General features: G+C 45.4%; 1 protein-coding gene across 9 annotated transcripts in view; it reads left to right on the forward strand.

Moving 5' to 3' along the window:
- Window positions 1-558: 558 nt before the first annotated feature.
- FOXN3 (forkhead box N3) overlaps window positions 559-27,357 on the forward strand; it is a 216,629-nt gene continuing 189,830 nt past the window's right edge. For 8 of the 9 annotated variants that reach the window (XM_040066832.2, XM_040066830.2, XM_040066836.2 and 5 more), the window contains exon 1: window positions 577-634. The gene's annotated coding sequence lies outside the window, so the exon portion shown is untranslated. Of the gene's footprint in view, window positions 635-27,357 lie in introns of all 9 variants that reach the window. The other variant, XM_040066834.2, reaches the window with a different exon arrangement.

The raw sequence follows: 27,357 nt of genomic DNA on the forward strand, positions 1-27,357 counted from the left end.
TGGGGAGGTTTCTCTGTTTTCAGCCGTGAATACGATGCACGGAGGTGTCAGGCTGAGGCTCCCGGCGAGTAAGATGGTAAAAAATAACAGTTTTAGTTCTCGTTTTTCGACGTGTAAAAGCCCGGCTGCAGTGGCACGAAGGCCGTTCCCAGTCGCAACGCGACGGCCAAAGAAGGCAGCCGAGGCGTGTGGGCACTCGCCGGGGGTTGTGCCGCGACGGGCGGGACAGCGGGCCCGAGAGGGTTCTCCTGAAGGAAAAGGGACAGAAAGCGCGGGACCGGCATCTTCCGCTCGAACCTGCTGCATCCCCGCACACCGGCAGGAAAATACCCCCGAGAGAGCAGCGCCTCTCAGCCCGCCCCCGCCAGCTTCCCGCTCCCGCTGTTTCCTTCGGGGAAGCCCGGCGCGGGCACCAGCCGCCGGCTCCGGGATTGGGCTCGGCGGGGCGGGGCGGGCGGGCGGCGCTAGGGCCCGGCGGGGCGCGGCGCCGCCGCCGGGGGCGGGCTGGGGGCGGCAGCGGCGGCGCGGGCTGCGGCTGCCTCCGGCTGCCTCCCGCCGCGGGGCGCGGAGCGGGGCGGCCGCGGGGAGCGCCCACCACCCCGCGGCGGCGCGGGAGCCCGGGACGCGGACAGAGGTAACGGCGGGGGCGTTTCGCGGTGTCATGGGGAGCGTGCGCGGGTGCCCGCCCGCCCGGGCTCGCCGCTGTCGCCGCGCCCCGTCCCTCTCGGGCCGGGGAGCCGCGGCCAAACTTTTGGGGCCTCTGGGCCGGCGGCTGCCGCGGGCGAGCAGCGGCGCCGCCCCGGGGCGTTAATGGGGGCTGCCCCGCGCCGCTGCCGCCGTCCCGCCGCCGAGCAGCCTCGCCGGCCCCGGGCGGTGGGGAAGGGAAGGGAAGGGCGCCCCGGGGCGAGCCGGAGCCGTGTGCGGGGCGGCTGCCGAGTCGCGTCCCGGGCGGGCTGTGCCCCCGACAGCGCGGCCCGTGGGCTCCGGCCCCGGCTCGGCGGGCGCTGGTGGGGCAGCGGCGCGGCCGGCGGCAGGCAGCCCCCCCACCGCTCCCTTTTGTTCCTGCGTGCCGACGGCGCCTGGATCCCCGCCCGGGAAGAAGCCGCTCGGTACTTCCCGGGCTCCGTCTGTGCCTGCACACCCGCATGAAGGGCATCCTCCTCCGGGGGTGTTGGTCTATCAGAGCCGCCGGGAGAGGGATTTTCCCCTTCTCAGAACAGCTCCCCGTTGCTTGTGGTCTTCAGTGCCGGCTCTTCGCTTAACTGGACTTACCGTGCGTTAATTCCTTCACAACGTATGCGGGTGTCCCTGCGCCCTGGAGAAGGATTTCCCTATTGATTTGCCGACTGTGATGCGGCCAGGTATTATTTACATCATCAAAAATATGCCTGTGTAAATCTGCTCGCACGGCTGAGTGGGGCTGCTCTTAGAGCCCAGTTTGCCGAAACTTTAATTGCAGCAGGCGATGTAGTGCCGTGACTCCATTTCCGTCAGGGCGGACCGATACTCCGGTGGGATAACGGCCTCGCCGAGGCAATCGCGTGTCACGCAGGGACAGATCCTGCTGTTTCATGGGATGAATCAGAAACAAAAATCAGCAAACAATGAGAATGAGTTTGTGTGGTTTTTAAAACACTCCGACATGGTAACGTCTGTTAAGGGCACAGTAAACCGGGCAGCAAACCCCGCGATTTCTCTGGCACAGCCCATGAATCAGCCGGTAAACAGCATGAACTGTGATCACTTTGCAGCCGAAAATGTAAGGCCTCGCAGCCCTGGCTGCCGGAGCGTTACGTGTCATTAAAGTAGCTCTCGTGGAGGAGAGGGACTGTCCCAGGAGCTACAAAATCTATAAACACTTTTCTGATTGGTTTAAAAATTTAGACACAGGAAGCGGATGGTATCTAATAACAGACAAGTGGAGACACTGTTGTCATGGAAACTGAGAAGACTCCCCCCCCCCCCCCCCCCCCCCATGTATTTAGAAAAAAAAAAAAAATAGGCAGAAGAGAAAAGTCTGCATATCATCAGAAATGCCTGCAGACCGCCTTGGCTGCTGTTGCCTTTCCCACAGCATCTGTTGAAACCTGAGAACATGCCTGTCAAATCAAGGTCATTTTACAATAAAACCCTGCACCGCCGCCTCCCTCTCTCCTCCCTGGACGTTGTCCCTCACTTTCTGTCCAAGGAGGAGTTGAGGAGATGCAGCCACCAGCCCCATGCCCACTGGTGTCCTGCCCCAGCCTGGCCTGAGAAAAGGCTCAAAGCAGAAGGACCGTGGGGCTTAAAAGGCAAAAGTAACAAGGGATGACTTTTTATAATTGATTTATCAGGCCATGTTTCTTTCCATGGGCATCTGAGGACCTGGGAAATAAAGTCTGGCTTGATCTCTCTCTGTTCCTTTGTATTGCGAAGTTATATTAAAACGTAATGATTTGGACTTGCGTATTAAGGCCATTTCACACATCTGCCTCACCTATTAAAGAAAAAAAAAAGGTGGCGAATGACTCTGGGAAACCCTTCGCAATGCTTTTAAGAAAAAAAGAAAATACAGTTCTGTTGTAGCATGGTATGAGGAGACAAGCAGAGATGAGAATAAAACATACTTCATTGCTGCTGAATGCAGCATGAGAAAATCAGACTATTTTTGTCATAAATTGAAGTTTTACTTCGCTGGACTATTGAAAGTTTATTGTGTGTGAAAGGAGAGAGCTATTTTGCTTTTGAAGCAGGAGAGAGCTATTTCACTGCAAACTCACAAGAAAGGTGTTAATGTTTTTGCTTATTTTCTTGGGCAGCACTCGTTGATTTCTGATGTTTGTGATAGAGAGATGCCTTTGAGTATTCACTGCATTTTCTCCAAATCATTTCCTTCTGTTGCTCTCTTTAATCTTCATTTTGTAGTGACCAAACTGAGAAATGGCACTTCAGTGGTTCACCCACTGTATAAAGCATCACTTTGAAACCTTAAATGACTGGTTTGCTTGCATATTACGCTTTTTGCATTATTATTTCTTAAGAGAACCAGAGACTGGTGATCAGGTCTTGCAGATCAGGAGGTAAATCTTGCAGGGGACTGAGGTGAAGATGATTAGTAACCTCTTTACACACACCCTTGGGTCTTGCTATCCGAAAAACCAAAGGCCTGACTTTAAAACTGGGTTTTAAGACAGGCAGAGCCGGCTGAAGGGATGCGAGAGCCAGAGGGAGCAACGCCTGCTTCTGACTGAGGAATCCCTGTTGGCAGCTGGGCTGGCACCAGGGTGCAGGAGGTGGGACCCCCCTCCCTGTGTTGGGGAGAGGCTTAGGGAGTCAGGCCGTTGTTTAATCCAGCTCACTTCTGATTAGACAAACGCTGCTTTTAGTTGCTGTGGAGTTCAGATGGAGAAAGTTTGGCTTGGTAGTGAAAGTGTGCTTTTGCTTCTAGAGGCGAATTTCCTGTTGTTGGGAGCAGCATTATCGGCAGGAAGGTTCATGGGCAGGAAACGTGTCAGTTACTTGTTTTTACACATTGAAGGAAATGAGCTGGATTAGGTATCTTCTAGGTTGACCGTTCATCAGCCTCCGTGTCTGTGCTACTTTATTTATCTCTAATGACTTTAGTTTGTGAAAATTTTATGATGTCAGGCATTCCCAAGGGAAATGCGAGAAGTTAAATGCTTGTGTTGTCCTGTCTTTTTTTTACTGTTAGAAAGAACCACCCCACCAGCCTCTCTGGGCTACGTTTTCAGATGCGTCCAATTTGCAATTTTTACCTTTTGAGCCTCATTGCTGATACTCAGCTAGACTTTTTCTTCCCCCATTAAAATGAAAGATCAAAAAATGCACCAGTTATTTTACTAATAGGAGCAGTTCTTAGAGTTCTGAACTGCCTTTCATCATGGATCATAAATCACTTTACAGAAATTAATGTTCTAATATCCACAGAAGTTGTGGGAGCATAGGAAGCTGAAACTTAGCATTTCACGTGGACTGCGCAAAGTTGCAAGGCAAATTAGGAGCAGAGCTGGGAGTCAAATTAATTGCCCCTTAATTAGCAATTGCTGATGGATTAAAACTTTGAAAATATGTTTGCGTTTCCCAAGCGTACTCATGCTAATGCACCAATGCGGTGTGTATGTGGTTTGGGATGTGGGGCTGGCGGTGAGAGTATGAGCAATGGTTCAGAAAATGCCAGTCGTTTTCTGGTCTCTGCCCAGCGTGGCTGGGATGCCAGGTCGGAGGCTTGTAAGATTAGACACGGATTTGGATGAAGGTCCAGAGCAAAGGTGAGGGCTGAGGTTTAGGTCTGTGTGTTCTCATAAGCAGAGAGGCTCAGGGAAATAAACATTTCTCTGATGTCAGCTCACAACAGGGTTTTTATGGTGTTAAGCTTTGCAGAGGGCTCTGAAGGGGAAACATGCAAAAGTTACATAAATTTGTTAGAAGCTGCCTGGCATGCTGAATAGGTTTAAGTGGCGGGTTTTGGTGTTTTTGGTGTAAGGAGCTGTTCCTGGCAGGAGAAGCTAGAGGGGCTGTCTGGAAGCCTAAACTGGACTGAAGCGGGACTGTCGTGGTTGATGCTGGAATTTGCCAGTTTATGACTTCAGACGTAACACATTGCAACGTGACTTTGGCTACAATTTTGGCATATTTGTAATGAAACTCCATTTGCCGTGTTACCTTCTCTCATAACCAAGCCAAAGTAAAATTGTAACAAAATAATGAAGAAAGGGAAAAAAAAAAAAAAAAAAAAAGGACTCCAACAGAGCAGTGTTTCAGTTAAGTGTAAAATTACAGCTGTGTATTTTCAGAAGTGATCAGCTGATTCTGGGAAACCAGCCTGAAGCTCTGCAAGGCAGGACAGTTTTTGGGAAGTGATTCTCTCTGAGAGTTTTGGAAATTCTGCTCTGCTTAAAATGCCTCAAGTTGAGCAACTCAAGCTATCCCTAAACTCACTGTAAGACTTTAGGTGCCTTTAGCGTCCTTTGGACTTACAACTGTTCTGAACTGAAGCTGGTTGTCAAGCCAAAAGTGGGTACCTTGGGTGTCAGAGTAGCCCATGAAGGAGTGAGGCTCCCTGTGTCCTGTTTGTTCCCCATGAGGATGGACACAGGGCCGTGGGATAGCCCTGCTCTGGAGGTGGCCGAGGAAGGGGGTCTGGGGAATGGCTGAAAGTCACCATGGCTGGACACACAACTTTTAGGTGGGTTGTGTAGGACCAGCCTCACACTGGCCCAGGCGCTGGTGGCCATTTGCTTGCTGGGGATCTCCCCACCACTTCTTGGGGAGGTATATCAGGGACACATTATGTTCTTAGAAAACTCCACATAAAGTGCATCTATTCTATAATGTCTACAAAATCAGGCAGGCTAAGTCTACTGGAGGCAAAGCTTCTACTTGTTATCTTAGGCAGTATTTTATTGCTCTTGTATTTATCTTGTCTATAGTCTAAGAGTCTCTGCTGGAGATGGTTTTCTCTGTGTCCGCACTGACTGAAGGACAGGCAGATGGCAAGGCTGTGACCTCTGAGCAGGCTTGGTAGGTGCCACTGAATGGAAAGATCGGCCTAGATGTTTGACACTGGGATTTTTTTCATCACATTAGCAGGAATTTATGTCATTGTTAGCTGATACATTGAAATTTCCAACACTGAGTGTTTCACCTTTTACTGAAAATGGATTAAAACCGAATAAAGATAGGTATTATTCCAGGAGCGGGATGCATTTGGTCTACAGCAGTTTCTTCCTTTGCCCACCTCCCGTGTTCTGTGTTGTGGTGGGATCCTGCACTGAACTGTTTGCTCAGGTGAAGTGTGAGATTCCCTAGTGGGATCCTAATGGCAGACAGCTTACCTGCCACCTGCTTGCTGACAGAGCCCGCTCACCATGTCTGGGCATATTTACTTTTGTTGCAAGGAGAACCCTCCAGACTTCCTAACAAACAGGACTTTATGTACAAGGCAATCCAAGCTAGACCCTGGAAAACATTTTACAGAATGGCAGCTTCGTTGGAAATTGCTTCTTATACACTATGTGGCAAAGCCTTTGTTCTTTTTGGTGTAGTTCTCTGCCAGACCTTTGCCTGCCCCACTGAAAGCAGTGGCCTCATGTCTCCTGTGGCCCTGCCTCCGGTCCCAGGCTCACCAAGACTCCCCTCTCCACCCCCTGGCACCTCTGCAGGACCCTGCTGCAGAGCTGCTGTCTGATTTATCTCTCAAGCTTCGGAGTGAGGCCAAACGTTTTCACTGGACAAAACTTCTGTCACAGCACACAGACATGAATTCCCCGGCCCAGCACATCAGTGGAGAGCCCTGCTCACTGTTACTTCCCTCAGTGAAATCTTCCTGTGGACAATTTAATTGCTGGTTTGGCTTGCTGTGGAGAGGAGCAGAAGCATTAGAGGGGTTATGAGAGGTTATTAGAAATGGGAGGAAGCTGTAGGTCTGACCCATCTAGATTCAACTGAATTATGTCTCATTTTACCCCCAACTCCAACTTGTTTTGAACTGGGTTTTACAGTAGATCATTTGTAGAAGCTACTCAATTAATATGTTAATTTTAACAACAGATTTTGTAAAGCTTTTATGTTGGAGGTAGTGAGGGGATCCAAATGTTTTGATCCTATTTTTATCATTATCTTCACCGTGTTTTTCTTACTCTGTGCTTTGCAGAGAGGAATGAAATTTTAATAATTCACTAATATACTTTCACTTCATTAACATTTTATCATTTTGGCATGGTGCATCTGGTGAAGTCCTTAGTTCTCTCATTAAAGACCTGATCTTGCCTCCACGTTCTTGCAGCCCTCCAGCTGTGGAAAACCCTAAATGCAGATGTTATTCTACTTTTTGGAAAGTGCGCTTTTTTGTTTTTGTTTTTTAATAGATACTAATCTGAACAAAACATGTAAGGTGTTTTTTGGTGGTTTTTTCCCCTATTTTTTTTTTTTTTTTTTTTTTTTTTTTTTCCCCCTCCTCTTTTTTACCTTTTTTTAAAAATAAACTGGAAATGTTTATACAAAGATAGCTACAGTGGTTAGGTCAGATCCACTAAGTGCCAAGTCTCCAGCCATTACAAAACTTCGCCATGTGGTCTAGAGAGTGTGAAGATGCAGGATGTTTTTGTGGTATCCATTGCATCATTTTGTACTTTGGCATGTTTGGCTTAAGCAGAGATTTGTACTGGTGTTAAATGGTTATGAAACTTTCAGCTCACCTGGGATAGCAGAGTGCTTGGTGTTAAGAGACAAAAATTGCATGTAACACTTCATGTAATCTTGGTGATTCAGTACATACATTTGCAGATTGCCCAGCTTGTTTTAAACATGTGCTTTTTAATTGTGTCCGAATTTGAAACTGGTGTTCAGCTTTCATAGCTGCTCTCCTTCCTTTCTACAAATTATTTTTTAAAATTATTTTTTCCCTCTATTTTATCATAAAATAAATCTGTGAATTAGTGAATGATTTGTTGCTGTTAATTAAATATTGTGAGCACGCCAGATTATTTCAGGTATAATCAGAAGGCTTAAGAAGCCAAACACTGGCTTAGGAGTGTGCAGTGGGTAGATACACAAGGCTGGAGAGTGGAAGGGAATGTTCTGGGTTGGGAGCAGTGAAGAGCTAAGGGACACATAAGAATTTCAGGAGGAGTCATGTTTTGAAAAGAATGTGGCTGTTGGGAGTCCAGAGGGCAAGAGATCACAGTAATAAATACGGGAGATGTTGAGGGAACTGGCTGAAGGTTTTTACTTGTCAAATAAAATATATTTGCTTTCAGAGGCACCGGGACAGAAACTCATGTCTTGTAAATTGGTATAATGCCATTTGAATTAGTGGAATTACACTGGCTAACACCACCTGATGGTGTGTCAGGTGGTGTTACAGGAAGAGTGAGGCTGTGAAGAATGGTGGAACTGGAAGAGGTTATAGGCCTGGGCAACAGGGAGGGTGGAAGTTTGTTCAGAAGGGATAGAGAGGCTGGGCAAGCAAAGAAAGATCGCAGGGTCCATTACAGCTATATTGGGTTTGATTTGATGATGAGATGCCCAGCAAGAGATGTCAGCAAAGCAGGCTGAGCGATCGGCTTGGCTGGAGAGGAGAGTCAGTGACAGAAAGTACATTTCACATTGGCACAGTAGGAATTTATGTCAGAGTGAATTAGATCATGCCCAGGGTGTGGGGGTATACAGAACAGACCTAGACTAAGGCAACAGCAGAGGCTGGGGGAGAGGACATGGAGGTACAGAACAATCACTAGACAAGGATGAAGAGGGGCAGAAGACAACATCTCCCAAAGCCAGGATTGGACAAATGTCTTTCAGTCTGAAAGGAGGAATAGCAAAACCATAAAATATTACTTAGGGTTAAGAATAGAAAGGGAGTGACACTGACTTCTTTAAAGACACGAGCCACGAATAATCTGTACTAGTTAGTAAACTTTGAAAAGCTGAACCATAAATAAGCTACATCTTCACCGGTGTGTCTAATTTTCCCCCTCCTCACTTCTGTTACTGCAAAGTAGTCTCATGTAATGGTGCAGCAGACCTTAATGTCCTGGGGGTGGTCACGGCAGCGTCACTAATGGGCGCTGCGCTGTGGTGCTGCCGCAGCTGCGCTGTGCCGAGCCCTGCGCCAAGCCCTTGTGGGCTGACGTGGCCCTGTCAGCCCCAGCCTGCCCTGGGGACCCCAGCTGGCATCCCGGGGCAGGCTGCACTCGTGTTGCTCAGGAGATTCCAAGAGGAGCTGGGAAGGCGCGGTGTTCTGATGAAATACACCGGCGTTGTAGCTGCAGTTGCTGCGCCCCAGATATTAGACCCCGGCTCAGGAAGCGGTGCAGTGCTGAACCACCTGTGGGTACAGGGAAGCAGGGGAGGCAGCAGATGGGTTCCTGCTCATCTGCCGTGTCTTGCAAGAGCAGGGCTGGGTTGTGATGAGGAAGGTCTGAGAGAAACGATACAGCTTCAGTTTGTGTTGTGGCCGAACAGGAGATCTCACTCGGGACATAGTAGCTTTGTGATAGCTGGAAGAGGACAGACTGGAAGAAATGAAGTAAAATGTGGGAAAATGAGATTAAAATATAGGAAAAGAAGGAAAAATGTAGAAATTAAGCATATGTATTACGATGGTCAATCTTATTCACAAGCTCTTCTCGTTACTGGAGTAACTGTAAGCCATTCACGGTCCTGGGGCCCAGCGCAACAACTGGAACCAGCCTGACTGGAAATGGGACTGCCTTAATTGTACAAAAACAAGAAAAAAAAGGCATTGAACAATCCAGCATGAATTGTGAAAAGTTACGTGTGTTTTAAAAATCCTTCGTTTTTGCTAAGCCGGGATACTATTTCCGAAAGGTGAGGAAATCCCCATTCCCTGCTGTTGACTCTGGTGATCTCCCAGCACATTAGAAGCAGCCAGCCTGGGTGGAAAAGTCAGTATCTTTAGGAACAGAAAGCATTTTGGCTTTCCAAATGGAATGATTTCTTAGTTTCCTAGTTGTATGGAAAGCTGCCATTGCAGCAGTTTGAGAAAAAGGGCTGAGCGTCTTGAAGCCAAAATGGTTGAGAGGTGACTGCTTGGGAAAGGCAAGATGTGGTGGGCTTGGAGGCACAATAACACGTGAAGCCTTTCACCGTGGGTCACTCGTGGGTTCTCCCCAGAAAGCAGTAGTTCCCCTGTTGCAGTGCCTGTCTGAGGCTGGGAATCCGAGGGTCTGCCCCTGTTCCAGCGCAGTTGCCAAGGAGGTGGAGGACTGGTGTGGGCTCCTGTAGCAGCCTTGCTCCTCTTCCTAGAGGGCTGACAAGGAGGCCATGTGCCCTCGGCTGTCGCCCAGGCTGATTAGAGACTGTGCCTGTAGGATCAGGTTGTCTGGTGGTTTGTGCCTGTTCCATTGAAGGAACGGAGCAGATGAGAGGGGCAGGCACAAATTTGTAGCCCCTGAGCCCCTTTTTAAGGGTATAATTTTACAATGCTAGTGGCAAAGGATTTTTTTTTACCAGATAAGCAGTGCTATCTTTCCTCAGAGAGCTGCATGGAACAGCCTTTGCAGATGTTGAGAGTAGTATCAGTCTTGCCCACTTGCCCTTTCTCCCTTTGAGGGTCATGTCCCAGGCCGGTGGACTCTGCCCACTCCCAACACGGTCTGTGCTTGGTTTATTTGATCCAGGCTTCCTCCCGTCTTGCTTTTTTTGCTCTCTGCTCAAATGAGGATGCCTGATCGTGGTGTGATGTGGACAGTTCAAGAAATGCTTTGAAATCTGGAGCAGAATTTTTTGTAGTAATTTTTATTCTGAGTTTTTGTTCAGTCTTGCTTGCTACTGTTATCTGCTGCTAGTTCTGTGGGGATACAAGCTGGGACCACAGAGCAGCAGGGATTCCAAGCACCCTGCTCTCTCAAAGACATAGTGTGGAAAAACAATTTTCTTTCTGACCCCAAAAACTTAACAGTTGATATAAGGTATTTGGAGCAAAAATTGCTTCAGTATAGAAATCTCTATACCAATATAATTATTTGTCCAGCTTTCATGTTTCACATGCTTTATTTAAGCTCCTGTCACCCACTAATAACATAGAGACATTGGGGAAATTTGGAAGGTATGCACAGTATTATTGGCATTTCTCAAGCTGCTGCTGGCCTGCTTACATTCAGTAGATTTCTTACTGTCAAAAACAGTTTTAACACATGAATGAATAGGCAGGAAAACACCTAAATATTGATTAACGTTGACAGAAACCTCCCTCCTACCTTTCACTCACTCAAAACAACGATGATGAAGGCAGCAGAATTCAGCTCTTGGGCTATTGGAAAGAGGTGGGTTTATTTCAGAAACAGAGTTCTGCTTTGATGGGGTCTCCTGAGTGCTAGTGCTGGGAATCGTAGGACATTCTGAGTCAGAAGCGACCCACAAGGATCATTGGAGTCCAGCTCCTGACACTGCACAGAATAGCCCCAAGGGTCAGACAATGTACTTGAGTTTGTTGTCCAAACGCTCCTTGAACTGCCTCAGGCTTGTGGTTGTGACACTTCCCTGGGGAACCTGTTCCAGTTCTCAACCACCTCTGGGTGAATAACCTTTTTTTTTGTATCCAACCTAAACCTCCCCTGACGCAGCTTCAGGGCATTCCCTCAGTCCGGTCGCTGTCACCAAAGAGATCAGTGTCTGCCCTTCCTTCCCTTCACAGGAAGTTGTAACTGCAGTGAGGTCTCTCCTCAGTCTCCTCTTCTCCAGGCTGAAGTAGCTGAAATGACCTCATAAGCTCGTACAGCTTCCCCTCAAGGCCCTTGACCCATTTTTGTGGCCCTCCTTTGAACATTCTCTGACAGCTTCATGGTTTTTTTTTATATTGTGGTGCCCAAAACTGCACACAGGACTCAAGGTGAGGCCGCCCCAGTGCAGAGCAGAGGGGACAATCCCCTCCCTTGCCTGGCTGGCATTGCTGTGTCTGGTGCCCTCCTGGCTGCCAGGACACTGCAGACTCATGCTCAACTTGCCATTGACCCCATGTCCCTTTTCACAGTGCTGCTCTTCAGCCTCTCATTCCCCGGTCTGTTCATACATCCAGGGTTGCCCCATCCCAGGTGCAGAATCCAACATGGATTGATTGTTTCCAAATGCAAGGGGCAAGAGGTTCAGCTGAGGTGAGACATCTGTAGGTGAGGAAGTACCTTGTCTTCTACAAGTTTTGAAGTAAGCATCATGGCACTTTGGAAAATAATCTGTTCTGGTGCCAGTATGGGCAGGAATGCTGGCAAAAATTGAAGCTTATCCCTTTTCATACCTAAATCTCTTGATTGTGATAGTCCTAGCTGATTTCAGTGAAGATTTGGCCTCAGCAGATAGCTTGGCATTTGTTCATGTAAATAGTTTATATTTGAACTCCTTTGTGTATTCAGGGGCAGCTCCCTAGGGATGCAGCGGCAGTGGTTTTATGGATGCGGAATTTGATGCTCCATTGCTGTCGCTGATACAGTGATGGTGATAATGGTTATCACTAACTTGTATCCCAGTGGTAAAGTATTAGTATTTGGCCGTTCCTCAGACATTTTTGCTGCCAGGTGCATCTTCCATTGATACCAAAGGTGATTTATGTGAATATTCCCATTTTGGCAGTGTGAGTGATGCACATATGGCTCTTTGGAGCCAGTGAATGAGAAGATGTCGTAATACACAGGTGTGCTGCAACATAGATTTTTGTTGTTGTAACTGTGGTATCTTTATTTTGTTCTGAACAACGCGCAATCCATTACTTGTTTGTGCAAAATTCATCATTCTACTGGCCGATGAAGCGAGGAGCAGAGGGCCATACAGCCCCTGGGAGTGTTGAATTGGTCTTTATTTGACTTGCAGTCTCTTAAGCTCAGTCTTAAGGTTGATCTCAAAGTCTTTTGATGCTACAGGACCAAGTGAAGATGGGCTGTCAACGCACTTGTCTTGTGGTGGGGAGCTCTGATGTGTAATGACTGAACCCAGGTAGCAGCCCTTCCCTGAGTTACTGTCCTTAGGTTTCTGTCTGGGCCACCATGCTGAACAGAGCTGCAAGAGCATAGCTGTCTTTATATTTGGTTGGCTAAACTTTTTAAGGAGGAAGGAAGACAGACAGGTGTGGACAGCAGCATCACTGAAGACATTTTTAATAGCTAGTAAAGCTAACTCCCCTAAAATGCCTAAGTACCAGTCTAAAGAACTGCTTTGTCTGTGAGCTTCAGAAGAAGGAAACATAGTTAAGCTATAGAAATGCATATAAGGCTTTTAGTACAATATGTTAATTACCACTGCCTTTAGTTATCCATTATTAATAAGGCGATTTCCTTCAAGATAATGAAATGTACATTTTCATGTATCTTTGTCAGTCAGAAGCACAAGAAGATATTCCTGTTCTGATTCTATCTTGTGGTATAAAATAATGCAACTCCATTGAAGTCAGAGGTGGATAGCTGGGGAGAAGGGAGCTTCCTTTTTTGCTGGAGAGCTTTAATACAACATTGTTTTATTTCTTCACGTTAAAGTTAATAGCACAGCAAGTGTACTTTAAAGTTAAGTCTTTCTAGGATCTCTATATGTTAAATATCTGTGAACAAACGTTATAGTTGCTCTGTAGGCCCTCATGATATATCATTTTGTGCTGCCTTCTATCTATTACGTTTTATCTGCCTGCAAAATCCATTTCTAATTCTGGCCATATCTCCTTTGCGATCACTTGCCAGAAATCTATTCCCAGGATTCTCCTTATTTTAGTGAAATATCTCTGCTTCAGCACCTTTCCCAAGGTGGCTGATCTAATCAGGGCACTATCAGTTATCATTTCTCATTTCCTTTGCTAGCTCTGTCAAATGCAATGCACAGCCTAACAGAGTGACATTCAAATACTCTCAGTGACCAAGGCTATTTCCCTTTCTTTTACCCTGCAAAACTCGGTCTGTATGTGGCTTCTTACGCATGTGCCCTTTGCTCTCTGCTTGTGACTTATAAAATGCACTCTGGGAAGAGTTAATATTAAGCAGATGAAATAGCTGCCTCTTTATTCATCACAGTTAAGTTCCATTAATGGTGACCATCTGGATTTAAAATTCCATATCCACAACTTTGTCTTTTCAGTTGAAGAAGAGCAATTCTTCATTCCTGCCAACTGCGTAAGAGAGCCCTGTTTTGCCATCAGAGAAATGAATTTTTTTACCTCTCTGTTGCTAGCCTCTTTTTCCATATACACGTTTCTCTTTTAAATAGGAGTATGACTGTGTGCAAAGGTCAGCATACACAAAACAGGGCTTATGTTTCTCAAATAAAGAGTCACCTGTGTAGTTGGATCCTCTGCTAAGGTTAAATGTGGTTTCTATAGACACAGGTCCAGCAATAGCATCTGGTTTTGGCCTCTATTTTTTTTTTTTTTTCCTTTTTTACCTTGGGTGACAAACCTCTTAGTGTTATCTTAGATTGCTATCACAGACTAATGCTTGTTTTAATAAGTGTGTGGCTGACTATTCCATCCGCTCTAGAAGATGGAGTTATCCATGTGTGTCCTCATAACCCTTCCTTCTCTGCATCATTTAATACTTGCTATCACAAGCCCTGCTTTTCTGTAGACTCATTTCTCCAATGGGTTTTTTGAGGGCCGAAGTCTAAATCCTGCTTTTCAGGAAGGAGAGCAGGGAGCAGGCATTCACCAGAGTGGCTGGGACTGCGAAGGGACTCCTCCATGCAGCTGTCTGGTCTGCAAAACACCATGCAGTGCAATACTTACATGATGCTGGGAGCTTACCGTGAACTCAGCTCTTGATTTCTTTTGAAATTCATAGAACCAGGTTCCTTGGGTCTTTTTCCCCCACTATGTGAATGAAACAGACCTGTCTTGCAGTCTGCAGCAGACCAACACGTGTATTTCCCCTGTAGCAGGCTACAGAATTAAATTTATTTGTTTCAGACAGGGAGAGGAAAAATTAGGAGAATGGGTTTTAGGATGACAAAAAGAAACAGTGTGATTTGTTATTTATGGCCCAAGATACAACACCAACCGGGTGCTCTGTGTTCCAGCTCTTTGGCACATCTTTTAGTGAGCCATATCCCAGATTGGTGAGCTTCTGGGATAGGGTATCTGCAGTCCCTCCAGGCTGTCCCTTGGACACTGTCCCTCTGGTTGGCTGTGGACCTGCAGACTGGTGAGCATCTGCCCTAGCAGGGGGTGGCAAAGCAAGCATCTGGGTGTCCTTGAATGGTAATTTCCAGTGTAGCTAAATAACAAGGATGGTGTCTAATGGCTTAAAAAACTGCTCATAGCGGCATTTTTTCTAGCTATTTCTTCACTGTAGGAAGGTAGAGAGATCTGTGTTAAAATAATAATTAAATGCTGACAGTACTAAATTTCTACCCAGTGTGAGTTGGCAGCAGTTGCAAACCGAAACATTAGGTCATTAAAGAGAAAAGAAAAATCTGATTAAATACCTCTGAATGTTTTTCTGATTAGGTATTCTTAAACAGAACATGTGGCAGTAAGAGAAGGGTGTACTTGACAGCAGCAATTGCTTTGGAGGGGAAAAGTAAAATACTCAAGTTTTAATGTGTATATATGTGTATTTCAAAGGATTTCTTGCTGATCTTAGCTAAGAGCCATCACAAAATCTCCCTGCCAGGAAATACATGAAATCGCTTCAGTGTTACGTTTCTGGAAAGGATAGTTAACAGAGACTAATGTGCTCAGGGTTTTGTTTTGGTCTCTTTTTCCTCTTCTCTGGCTAGACAGAGTTGATTTCGCACTTGGGAGTCCAAGAGCCGTGGTGGACCTTGCCACAGTATTGAAGCACTGTGAGGCTCGGGGCTGGCATCCTGCAGACACAGAGAGCAGGGTTTCTGCCCCAAGGAGCTTGCTGCCATGGGGTAGTATGTGAAATCAGGTGAAGATTCAGAGGGGAGAAAGAGTGGTATTGGGTACAGAAACCCTCCTTTACTTCATGGCCACCTCATGGCCAAAGGTCCGCTGCTCTTAGAGATGAGCTGAAGGCTTTTTTGTCAAAAAAGCACTTTTATGTCAAGCACTGTTAGCTGAGGAGGCTGTCAAAAGGTGCATTTATAAGCTGCCACTTTTGACCTCCAGTTTCTTCCTTTGATGTGCTCTATTATATATTTGATCCAGTGTACTGTGTAGCAGTGTTTTAGGAGCTGATACCTACAACAGGTCTGTCACTCCTTTCAGGTCCTCTTTAAGGAATGTTGATGTAGCTTGCAAGGAGGGGAGTAATCAGAGTTGCTGGGGAGCTTTGGTCGCCGTAGCAGAGTTGTGACTGCTGGCCCTGTGGAAGCCCTGGAGCTTGAGAGGAGTCGGTGGGATGCTGAACATTCCCTCTCCAAATGCCGGGAGCATCTCTGAAAGCTCTATGACCTCTGTGGCCAAAACACACTTCCCAAACGTATGTTGAGTGTGAAGGATTTTCTGGCTCTTTTGGCTCCCTCTCCCAATTAGAGCAAGTAATTGTCTGGTGTGTGTATTAAGGTGCCAGCCCTGTGAGACACCACAGGGTCTTCCTTCCCTCTCCCTGCCTTCTGGCCTTTCTTTGTGTAGTTATATTTGAGAAACTGAGGAACACAGGGTAAGAGAGAGTATTTGCAGATTATTTCAAACTGTTCTGTTTCATATGAACAATGGTCTCACAAACAATTTCTGCTACCTCCAGGAGGTAGGGCAAAGGTTCCTCTGAAGGAGTTTGAAGAAGGCTCAGCATCTTGTGCTTAAAATTCTACTTAGCAGTTCTATTGGGCTCTTTTAAGGTCAACTGGCATATTCATTTTTCCCTTGGGAGCTGTTTAAGTGTCATGGGTTAGCATAGAGTTACATACTTTTTTTTCTTCGCTCTGCATTCCAGAAAGAAATTTCTCAGGAAGCATGGCTCTAGTTTAATCTCCAGATTATCTGTGGTTTATTCTTCCTCCTAGCTAAATAGGGGCTAAATAATCTAACTGTAATTAAGGCAGAGCTGGGTTCCCTGTATTTGTGTGTCCAGATTTGAGAACTACCTCTTTTAGTTGCAGTGTTGCAGCAGTATGGCCTGAGCAGGTCAGTTGTTTGGAGGTGAGCACAGGTGCTCCAGTGAGCCTGGCCTCTGCTCAGGAGTCAGGTGCTGAGCCTTGTGGAAACACCCTGAATTTGGAAAGCAGGGCAAGGGCATATTTCTGCAAATGTTAGGGCGGTGATTTTCTGCAGTTAAATGCAGTGACCAAGAACAATGGAAGATTTGGCTGTATGTCTCTCCTGTGAAATGAAAATGTGCCAGGCAAGGAACAGATGGGGCCAGGGAACTGCCTGGGATTGTCTGGGTCTTGGGCTGCCTCCATCCCAGTCCTGGTGGGAGCAGAGTGACCAGCTCTCTTGTCTGCTGCCTTTGCTGCCCTGAAGTTCCTTCCTCAGTCACCATCCTGCAGAGTGGCACATGCCAGGATATCCGTCCATAATGTGCTCTGGGGGAATTAAACTGCCCCTGCATGAGGACTCTTCCTCATGAGAATTGGCCACCAATGGACCTTAGTGACAGAAAGTGGCTCTGAGAGCTTGGCCCTCGTATCTCCAAGTTCATGGGTCTTTGTAGTGCTTGCACTGGGTTGAGACAAACTATTTCTCTACTGACATTAATGTACTTGACCCTATAGAGTGCAAGGTAGCCAAGCAGTTACAGGCCATTAATCTCCAATTACTCTTGTCAAGTATTATATTTATTAATCTGGGGCCAAACAGCAGTTTAGTTGTCAGCATGGACCGTGATAAGATTTTTTATCTCCTGGTTAGTGCCGAGTTAGTATCTGGTCAGCAGCTTTTGCAACCCTGTGTTGCAGATGCCCTTGAATTTCACCAGTTTCTGCACCAAAGCTAAGGCTCAGTATTGATTCTTCTACTAAATGTGCCTTCAGAACCAGCTCCTTTTCCTGTGCTGGGATGGCTGGCTCAGGGAAAGGCGGCTGAAGCACAGGCACCTGAGGACAGCGGCTGCCCGCTTTTGGTTGTGCATGGTGCATCACTGAGTCAGAGACATGCAAGAGGCAGCTCCCAGATGGGCTGCTTTTTCACCCTGGGACCTCTCTAGGCACAGCTGGAAGGCAGGTGGGTTGTGTCGTTTCTGTACACATTCACACACTGATTTTATTGCTTCACTTAGCAGAGGAGGAGCACTCCAGGCATCCGCAGCACAAATTCCCCTTATTCTTGGACACTGCCCAAGGGTTACTCGTCAGAACAATAATTGCTAAAAAATAGGGATGCTGAGCAGTAAGACTTGTGAAGTGCTTTGATAAGCCAGGCTGTGATGATTGTGTGTAGAGGGGTGTCCTTTTGTTGCTTGAATGGCTATAAAAGGCTTCAATAGCCTTTCTCTGGCAGACTGCTGGTGCGCGTAGTCGGGAGTTCGTCTGAGCAAGTTTTACAAGCTCAGTGCCACCATACACATACTGATCTGCAGCTGCTACTGAGGTAGAAACTGTTTATGTTTTAATGTATTAAGATCTGCCTGCACCCTTCTGTATAGAAGTCTTGTTTTGAAAGTATAAGAAAAACAAGAAGAAAGAACGTGGAGATGTTTTAACATAGCAAAAAGCATTTTCTTCCTACACAGTGCCATTTCAGAGAGGGAACAGCTTCTCCCACAGTTCTGTTTTGGTCTAGGTCTCTCTCTTCAGACATCTAAACATATGCTTGTATCAGTTCCTCAGCTGGTGTGTATCTGTTGACATAGTATATATACTGACATAAAGCATGGTCTGCATTTACACCTGATGTGTTTCCATGCATCTTCAAATTTAGCAGAGTCCTCAGGTTTTAAACGTGGTCCTTTAACAAAGCTGTAGCATGAGGACTTTGGGGTTTTTTGTTTTTGTGAGAAGAACATTGACATTATTTTCAATAGTAAAGGAAAAAGATCTGGAAGTTGCTTTCTATCCTGAGATCTATAGGATTTTTTGGGGTTTCTCAAAGCAATTGCCCTTATTCAGCAGATGGGGATCATAATGCTCCAGGTGGAACAGGCTGTGACACATCTGGAGCAAAATCCAGATGTGCTGGGTGTTTGTGGAGAGCTGTCACTGCAAGACTTGTCCTTCCCTTGGGAAGCTGCTTGCAGCTGGAGGCAGGTCCATGCTGGTGGGGCACATAACATGCTCTGGTTTTGCAGCTAGTGCTGCTTCATGTCTGGGTCAAAGCAGGGATTTCCAGAAGTCCATGAGTGAAGCTGGAGCACAAACCCATTGAAAATCCATATGTGTCCAGGTAAGTGGCTGTTATCACTCACAAGCCATCAAAAGAAATGCAAATGAACACATTTGTGAACTGTTGGGACTGCTGTGCCTGGCCATGGGAGGTTTTGCTTTCAGGTTTTATTTGTCTGTGGATTTTTTTCTAGCTGAAGCAACATTTGAGGAGATAGGCTAATAATTTTAACCTCTGTTCAGGCCATCTCTAAAGAAGATGGTAATTATCAGAGGCTGGGATAAAAGTGTGGTCCTAATGAAGAATGTCAATGACTTTTGAAGATGTTGAGATCGTCTGTGGTAGGTTGGCCTCATCAGCTCTATTAGATAATCTGTAAAAGACTCTGTCAGGCCACAGGAATGCAGTTCTCTAATTTTTGTTCTCTTGATTGCTCCTGTTGCCCTGGTTTTGTTTTGTGTTTTCTCCCCAAATCTAAGCATTTTTATGTTTTCATCCTATGTCCCACACATGCATTCTTTTGCTAATGAGCGAAAGGAAATGATCATGCTCAGATTTCAGTCTTTATAAAACAAGAGCGTCAGTTTGATTCTGTTTTGTTTTTGATCAGGTTACAAGGGATAAAGTTGGCCTTGTCTGAAGATAAAGGATACTATTATACTTAAAGTTTACTAAGTGCAAAGTGATTTGGAAATAAGCTTGTGGTTTTTTCCTATAAAATTTAGAGGTATCAAATAAGCTGAAGTGATTTTGGACGTGGTGTTTGGGACTCTTTCTTCCCTTCAGTTCTTCAAGTTTGTGCTACAGAACAGGTTTTGGAAATTGTTTAGTGGAAGTAAGTAATGCCTGAACTATGTTGTTTGGGTGTAAGACTGCAAGCTAGTTCAGCTGTTAGTAGCACCACTCTTAAATAAGTCCTTTAGGCTGATGTAGGTGACTTCCTGCTGTAAATACCATGAAGTTTCTATTTTATGTAGTATGATTGTTGATCTGCTCTGCTGTGATTTCATTGTGTACTGTGAAAGCAACATCCATCACAGAGTTTTTGTGGGCCTGCGTGCTATGAACTTGCTTCTCGAGACCTGCCCTCATTCCACAGTTGTTCCCAGTCACAGGATAAGGCAATCACAAAGTATTCCCATCCCATGGATGCATCCTCTGCTTCTCCAGCTTGGAGCCTGCAGTCAAACGAGGTGATTTTGCCTGCCTGGTCCATGAGAGCCAATGCATTTTGCTTGCAGCACTGAGGACTGCGTAACTGGCAGTTGTGGTGACGAGGCTAAGACTTCAGGTGTTCTGTCAAATCTGACAGGGAGTTGCCTCCTTGGTTTTTGTTTGGCAATTCATTGTAAAACCACAGCTACAACAGGATGTTCCTTTTTTGTTGTTGTGGTGGTGCTTTTTGGGGGTGGTTTTTCTTGTTGTTGTTGTTGGGTTTTTTTGTTTATTTGTCTTTTCTAGGCAACCTAGGAAGAACTTGTTAGAGTGTGCTCCTGTCTGTGGCTCGTATCTGTCATCATGCTGTAGACAGACATCCTCTCTTCTACCAAAATATGGAAGATTCCCAGTTAGTTGTGTAGAAATTGTGGAAACTGGGGAGGGGGCAGTATTTTTTCTTAGTCGTCTTATTACTCTCTGACATAAATTGTTCATTGTTTTATGTTCGCTGTTCATGCTTGAAGATTTTTAAGAGGAGGATTGATGCTTTGAATCCTTAAAGAATAAAATTAGGCGAAGTGGAAGTGCCTTTGATTGCCGATTTGGTCTATGATGCTGTGCTCTTTTCACTGCACCACAGATGAAAGCCTATATTTATTCCTAAAAAAAAAATCCGATGCTCACCTGAGTTCAGTTACTTACTTGGAGGAAAAATGTTTCCTTATACATGAGAAGGCTATTTAAAAATCTGTGTTGGACTGCGTTTTAATTGCAGCTAGTGATGAATCCTTTGAAGTTTTATTACCTATTATATACTTGATTCAAAAGTTACCTTTTGCAATAGCTTAAGGTTTTTTATTTGCCTGAGATTATTAACATTTCTGTTTCAAGCTTTCAAAGAGAAACTTTCTGAGCATGATTATGAACATTAGGTTAATGCATAATCCCCACTCAAAGGTTCTCCTAGATTTCCATGTGCTTGTTTAGAGGCCATTCAAAGGTGCTTAGCTTTAATTGCCATTATGTGAGCACACAGAAATAAGGACTCAAGAGTCTTATCAATTATTCTGTTCACAAATACGTTTTTAGATCATCTCAGAGCTGTTCTAAGTTAAATTTGCATTGAAGTTACTGGGACTTTAAAAGGTATTTATCCTTTTGGGCTGAGGATTCTATTGTCTCCTTATTTAAATGCTCAGTGATTATACTTTTCTTGGTCTTCTGCTAAGGATTTATTTTTTTGTGACATAGTTTTTGGAGGTATTTTACCTGCATGCAAACTTTTAGCTGCTGACATAGAAATAATACAAACTTGTTTAGAAATGGCACAAGTGTTTGAGTTTTTGTGGCTTTCAATGAGCTGCAAGATCTTAAATACTTGAGCTGGAAAGGAAAGAGGAACCTTGTCTTTTAATAGCCTTCTCAAATATTACTTGGAGGACTATAAATGGGAAATGAAACTGAAAGGTAGCTGGAACTACATCTTCCACCATCCAGGAGAAGCCTTTTCTGTAGTCACAGGTCCTACTTTCACTCCTACTGTGACCTAAGTCACAGTGTCGTATCTAAAGATCTGTGAAGTTCACAGGGGAATTCAGAGTGAGTTATTGTCAAGTAAAAAACTGGAAATGCATATCTAGAATGCAGGAAAGGATTGCTGTGTGGGGAAGTCTCTTTGGTGCAGCCTGCCCAATACCAGAAGGTCACTATAAGGCTGAGAGGGGAAAAAAAAATCAACCATTCATTACACTGCAAAGCAAAGTAGAAAATACACTTTTATGTGCTTATACGTAAAATTGAGAGTAGGCTTGTAGAAATCATACAGGAATACCTGTACTTCATGCACTGTGCTACCCAAATTATGAACAGCTTTCTAGCACTGAAGATACTAACACCAATGTCAGTAGCAGTAAAACGCAACAGGCTGAATTCTGTCACATCAGAAGATTTCAAGCCGTCCCTGACCTTGCTTGTCCCACCCACATGCATCACTGAGCATGGGGCGCTCCAGAAGTTGGGCTCTGTGGGTTTGTGGTCTCTGAGCTATCCATCTTCTCATATGTGTATTGAAACCAATAACATGGGCTGGCGAGGAGCATAGAAATGCTGTTTTGAGCCCTGTCTCAGCCAGATGTTAGGAGCACAAGAAACGCCTCAGTTAATTGGAATTAGTTAGCTGAGCTCAACACCCTGCTGTCAGGCAGGCAGTGGGAGATGCCACCCAGCAGGCTCCATGCCTGTCCCACTGGTGGTCCCAGCTTGGGTGGTGGGTGTTCGTGTCGCAGCGGTGCTGTCCCTGCTGCTGCCTGGGGGGAGCTTGCACTGCGAGCGCTGCTGGTCTTGGAGACATAAATAATGCATCTGTGGAGGGGTATCTTCATCAGCTTCCTTCACTGGCCTTGCAGGTCTGAATTTCTTGTCCTTAAAGCTGCCATGTTGTGCCCAGCTCTTTATTTGTACCTGCCCAAAGCCTCGTATGTCACTGTACGCTGGGCATGGCATTCACCCAGTGGCATGGCCTGACACCTTAACCTCTGATTCTCATTCAGCTTGTCAGTTGTTTTCCATTTTGCCTTTTCATATTTTTTAAAAGAACATTTTTTAACTCGGGTTACTAAAACATTTTGTGTTTTGTCTTTTTAACATTAATATTTTTTGTTTAATTAAAATTCTCCTCTTTCTGACAAATCACTCTGAATGTGTTTGGTGAAAGAAGGTTGATCAGTTTCACAGAATTCAAAGAATTCTGTTAGAATAAAGCTTTGCATTTGCAAAAAATACTGAGGTTATGATTTTTTGGATCTCAAGCCCAGTACACATTTCCAGGTTATCATGGAAAGTAGTCTCCCCCATATTTTCTCCAGGAAAAGCAAGTGCAGTTTGTCATGAATCCCAGCTAATTTATTCCCTTTTCCATAAATGTTATCCCCTACCAGTCCAAAGGCTGTCATTACGCTGCTGTCATTAACCATCTGTTTAGCATGTAAAACTCCTCGGGGCAGGGATCACATCTTTGCTTTGTGCTGTGTAAAGCTGAGCCTGTGGCTAACACTTGAGAAACAATTAATGATAATGCAGCTCAGTAGGGTACTGGGATACCAAGCTAATAAGAGTGGTATAAATGCCTGGCTGGATGGGATTAGAGGGAACTTCTGTGTCCCAGTGGTGCATCTCCAGCAGGTGAAGGGAAATAATCTTAAAACATCATGTGACAAGGAGCAGGTAAAAAATAAACAGCATTTCTGACGGATGTGAAAGAGAAAAGAACGCAAGAAAATCACGGTTTGGGCACGCGTTATGCTTTATTATTATTTTAATGAGATTTTTACTTAATAAATGTATTTTTCTCTACCATAAAATAAGGGATCACTTCAGAACACTGGCATCATTAGTGCCTGCGCTGTCCTTTGCGTGGTCTTCTGCGTGCATTGTAAGTCGATGCTTTATTGTATTTTCCTTTGTACCTTAATGAACCCTGTGTGTCGGGGAGAGAGAGAGAGAAGCTCAGTAGATTTTCATCTTACGTTAATCCATCAAAATCAAGTTAGTTGCAAGAGATGGAGGAGGCGCGTGTGCGCGCAGACGTCAGCGCCCGGCCGAAAGCTTGCCAGTTGCCCAGCAACCTTCCCGGAGGAAGATGGATGTCCTGCCACCCGCGCCGCTTTTAGCGGAGCTGCAGTGTGTGCACGGTTCCTCGTCCGCTGCACGCGCAGGGGATGGGCACGGGCTCAGCTGCTGGGGAGATGTCGCCTCTCTCACTGGCTGGCTCTCGTGCCGGGGCTGGAGAAGATGCATTTCATGCCATCCTCGTTAAAACTATTAATTCGGTTGACTACATCACGTTGGTTTGGGAGCAGGTGCTGTGCGCTCGTTCACATGGATGGTGTTGCTCTTCCCCTCCGTCAGGGTCTTAAAGCCATATTGCCAGCAGAATCTCTCCTTTCCAGAAAGGTCCTTATCTGTAGTAACAAACAAAACCATAGGCTGTAGGACCTCAGCAAATGCTGTATGTGTCACTGACCTCTCTCTCTTTGGTAGTTTCTGTGGTTCCTGAATTGGGCTGAGCTGGCATGGCCAGGTCTGACCTCGACGTTGGCTGTGCTTCCCTGTTCTGTGGTTGACCAGCATTAGGACACTTGGCCACGCAGAGTGGACCAGGTGCTGTTGGGTTGCAGCCTAAGAAGCCCTTGGAGGAATCAGAGGGCCCTTTCTGTTGAAGAATGTTGTGCAAAGCCAACATTTTGATGCCAGATAGGACTCAATGGTGTCTCCTTAATGCGGTGGAATATTTCATTATTATAGGATGCGTTTGTTCACTATTTGGATTCCTTTAGAAGATGCGTCAATCTTGTTCTTAAGGATGAATTTAAAATCCTTGCACTTTTACAATGGTCGGACTAAATCCTGCTGGAAACCTCGCACAAAATCCTACCCGAGTAATTGCAGGTATCTTTCATGATCTGCCTCTGTTGCCTTTATTTATGTTGACAAGCTTTTTACTTAGGGTTTGATTGAGGAAGGCAGTTACAAATGTACTTGACTTTAAATCTTTTTATAGGGCTGTTGAAACTAATGAACTTCTTGACAGAGTAAAACTGGAATGTGTGCTCTGCTGGATCTGGACATGTGTGAGTGATGTTGAGAAAGCAGGACCTGGGAGCCTGAGGAAGGCAAAAAGGGCCGTGTTGGCATCGATACTGTTGTATCAGGTTCTTTGACCGCTGCAAATTAGGGTGTAGAAACATAAAAGGGGTATCAGGGAAAACACCAGTTCTCCTAAAGCAAAAACATTTTACGGCCCCTTAAACTTGAGAAAAATCTGCTCCAACCCAAGAAACTTTGCTCTGCGGTGTTCATCTGTGTGGCTCCCTCCGTCACCCCCTGGAGCAGCTGTTGGTGGGCATGCAGCTGCTGTGAAGCTGTTCCTTGCACCTGTGTCCTGGGTGCCCATGTGCCCATGACCTTAGGGGAGCAGGGGCTGCCCTGAGAGATGGTGTTTGTATGGGCAGGCAGGGAAAACTCACAGCAGTGCTGAGCTGCACGTGGGAGGGCAGTGTGGCTCTTGCTTACTCAGGGCTTATGTATGTGGCAGTTATGTGTCATTTCAAATGCACTTTCTGGTGGCAAGCTATTTATCAACTGGCTATTGAACTTGTTATTTCCTAAAGCATATAGTGTGTGGCTCTTGATTGAAAAGCTGCTGTTCTGTCTCTTTGTTCTTCCGCCTTGCAAGGATTCTTTCTTATTCATTTTGTTCAAGTCCTTCAACTCTAGATTGATAATTTCCATCACCTGGATGGCAGAGCTTTGTTCAATGACAGCTGTTGGTTTTGTCTGTGCTGTTTCTAAAATGGCTGTGTACAGGGTGGCAGAGGAAAGTACCTGGAAGTGGGGCATTGGATGGCTGAAATTCAAAAGAAGGAACGTTTTCTGAATGCTGGTTGCTTATTTGTTGGGAAACAAATAGGGAGTATGAATAACTAACATCATGTTTACAAGACAGAAGCCTGGTTAACAGCAAAATGCTACATAGATTTCAACTGAGTGATTCATGAGTGGTTGGGGAGAAACATTTCATGCAGCTGAAAGTGTGATCAGGGTACAAGTGGTTCGTGTCCCAGTCTAAGCACAACTCTTGTCATATTCATTCCTAATTATGAGATTTGTGTCTTGTCATCTCTTTAGCCAAATGCATCAGTGGGTCCCACTCCTTTTGGCAGATAATGGTATGCTGCTTATGGGTTCCTGTTTCAGGACAGGTCAAAGAAAGACTTTTCTTCTCATGGTTAGATCAACTTTCTTTTTCTGCCTTCACTGAGGAGTGAAATGGGAATGTGCTGTAAGCTGCGTACTGAAAAGAATGGCAGCTAGGGTCTGGGCAGGGAAGTATGCTCACCCGTACCAGTGCTGGTCCTAACGAGAACATCATTAATCTGTACTGTGAAGACTCCTGGTCAGCCTGGTTATGACTTGTGATCCTGCCTTTACTCCATGTTCTGTAAACACAAACCAAAAAAACCTGTTTCCAGTCTTAAATGGCTTTATATTATAAGAAACTACCACTCAGTAGGTGCAGGCAAACTGTTAGCTTAGAGCCTTTATTACAGATGCTGGAAGTGTTCCAGCCCGCCCTGTGTAGTGAGACTCACCTGGCTGGTGGCTGTGGGTGCATACACCCGTGCAGGCAGGCAGGCAGGCAGCACCCCTTCACAGTCCCCAGAAAGAAATGAGCACACAGGGTACAAACTGGCTCAGCCAGAAGACTGCTTCTGATGAGATAATTGCCTCTAGGAATGCTGCTCTGCCTCTCCCTTGGAGCTCAGGTGGTAGGCAGAGGTCAGCACTTTGCAGCATCTTGGATTATGTGATGCAAATCACAGGTGTAACACCAAAACAGGCTCACAGTGTCATATTACTTAGCTAGGATATGTTCAGAGCTTGATTCTGTCGATGCTGGGCATTTCTACTGTCCCTTAGGATGGAAAGGAATTGAGAGCACCCAGTACAGTCCATGATGTCCTAGAGAAGTGTGGAAAGGTAGAGAAGCAAGGTAGCCAATCACAAAGAGCCACTAAAGCAGCAATAAGAATATCTTCTCTTTTTTGAGGCCATTTAATCTTTTTGAATGAGTAATACAATATTTATAATATTATAGTAGCTCTAATAACTTGCTAAAAAATTAAAAATAGTTAATGGGTGAAGTGGAATAAGCATGGTTAATGCTTCTCACTGATCTGCTGCTGTACCTCCTGCTAGAACAGTTTTATTTAAATGTGTAATTTTCTCCCATTTTAACAACACTGTCTGGAGCAAACATGCCGGCTCTGTATTGCCTTGGATGGTATTTATGAAGCTCTCTCTCTGGTATGTATTCCAGCTATCTGGACCACCACAGTTTTATGTCAGATGAATTATCCTTTAGCAGAGGAGGGCTTTTCTTTTCAACAGAATGCATTGATCTGTGAGGTCCATTTTGAAGATACAACACTAGGATCTGTTGTAGTAGGTGAATTTTGTGTATTATTTTATGTCTTATTAGGTAAGATTTGCTTAATTCCTGGGAGGTTAGCCCCAGACTCAATCCAGTTCTCAGGAAAATGCTATTTCCTGCACTGCTTTCCCAGCTCAATAGAAAGCTCTGCTGTGCTTGAAGGCTCAAACTGCTGATCACAGTCCTCAGCTGGGCACTGCTGGAGATACTGTAGACAGCTTAGACCTGTTGTGTGTGGACTTAGTGACTTGAAGATACTGGATTTGATACAGTTGGGTAGTACAAAGCTTATAGGACAGCTGTGTCTTATATTGCTGAAGATGTGCACCAAGGTGTTCTGTGGCAGTCTCCATAGCACTGAAGGCTTCATGCCTGGTAGATTGCATGGCTATAGCTAAATGAGATGCGATAAAACGCAAAAGTTGCAGCAAGTTCACCATCTGTTAGAACAGGGTGGAGATTCCTACCCAAAGCTGATGGCAGTATTTTCTTTCTTGGAAAGAATTCAGAAGGATTTCTGTGGGATAGTTTAGTGTTGGTGTAAAATGTAAGC

This window comes from Hirundo rustica, chromosome 6 (assembly GCF_015227805.2).
Source record: "Hirundo rustica isolate bHirRus1 chromosome 6, bHirRus1.pri.v3, whole genome shotgun sequence".
Lineage (NCBI taxonomy): Eukaryota > Metazoa > Chordata > Aves > Passeriformes > Hirundinidae > Hirundo > Hirundo rustica.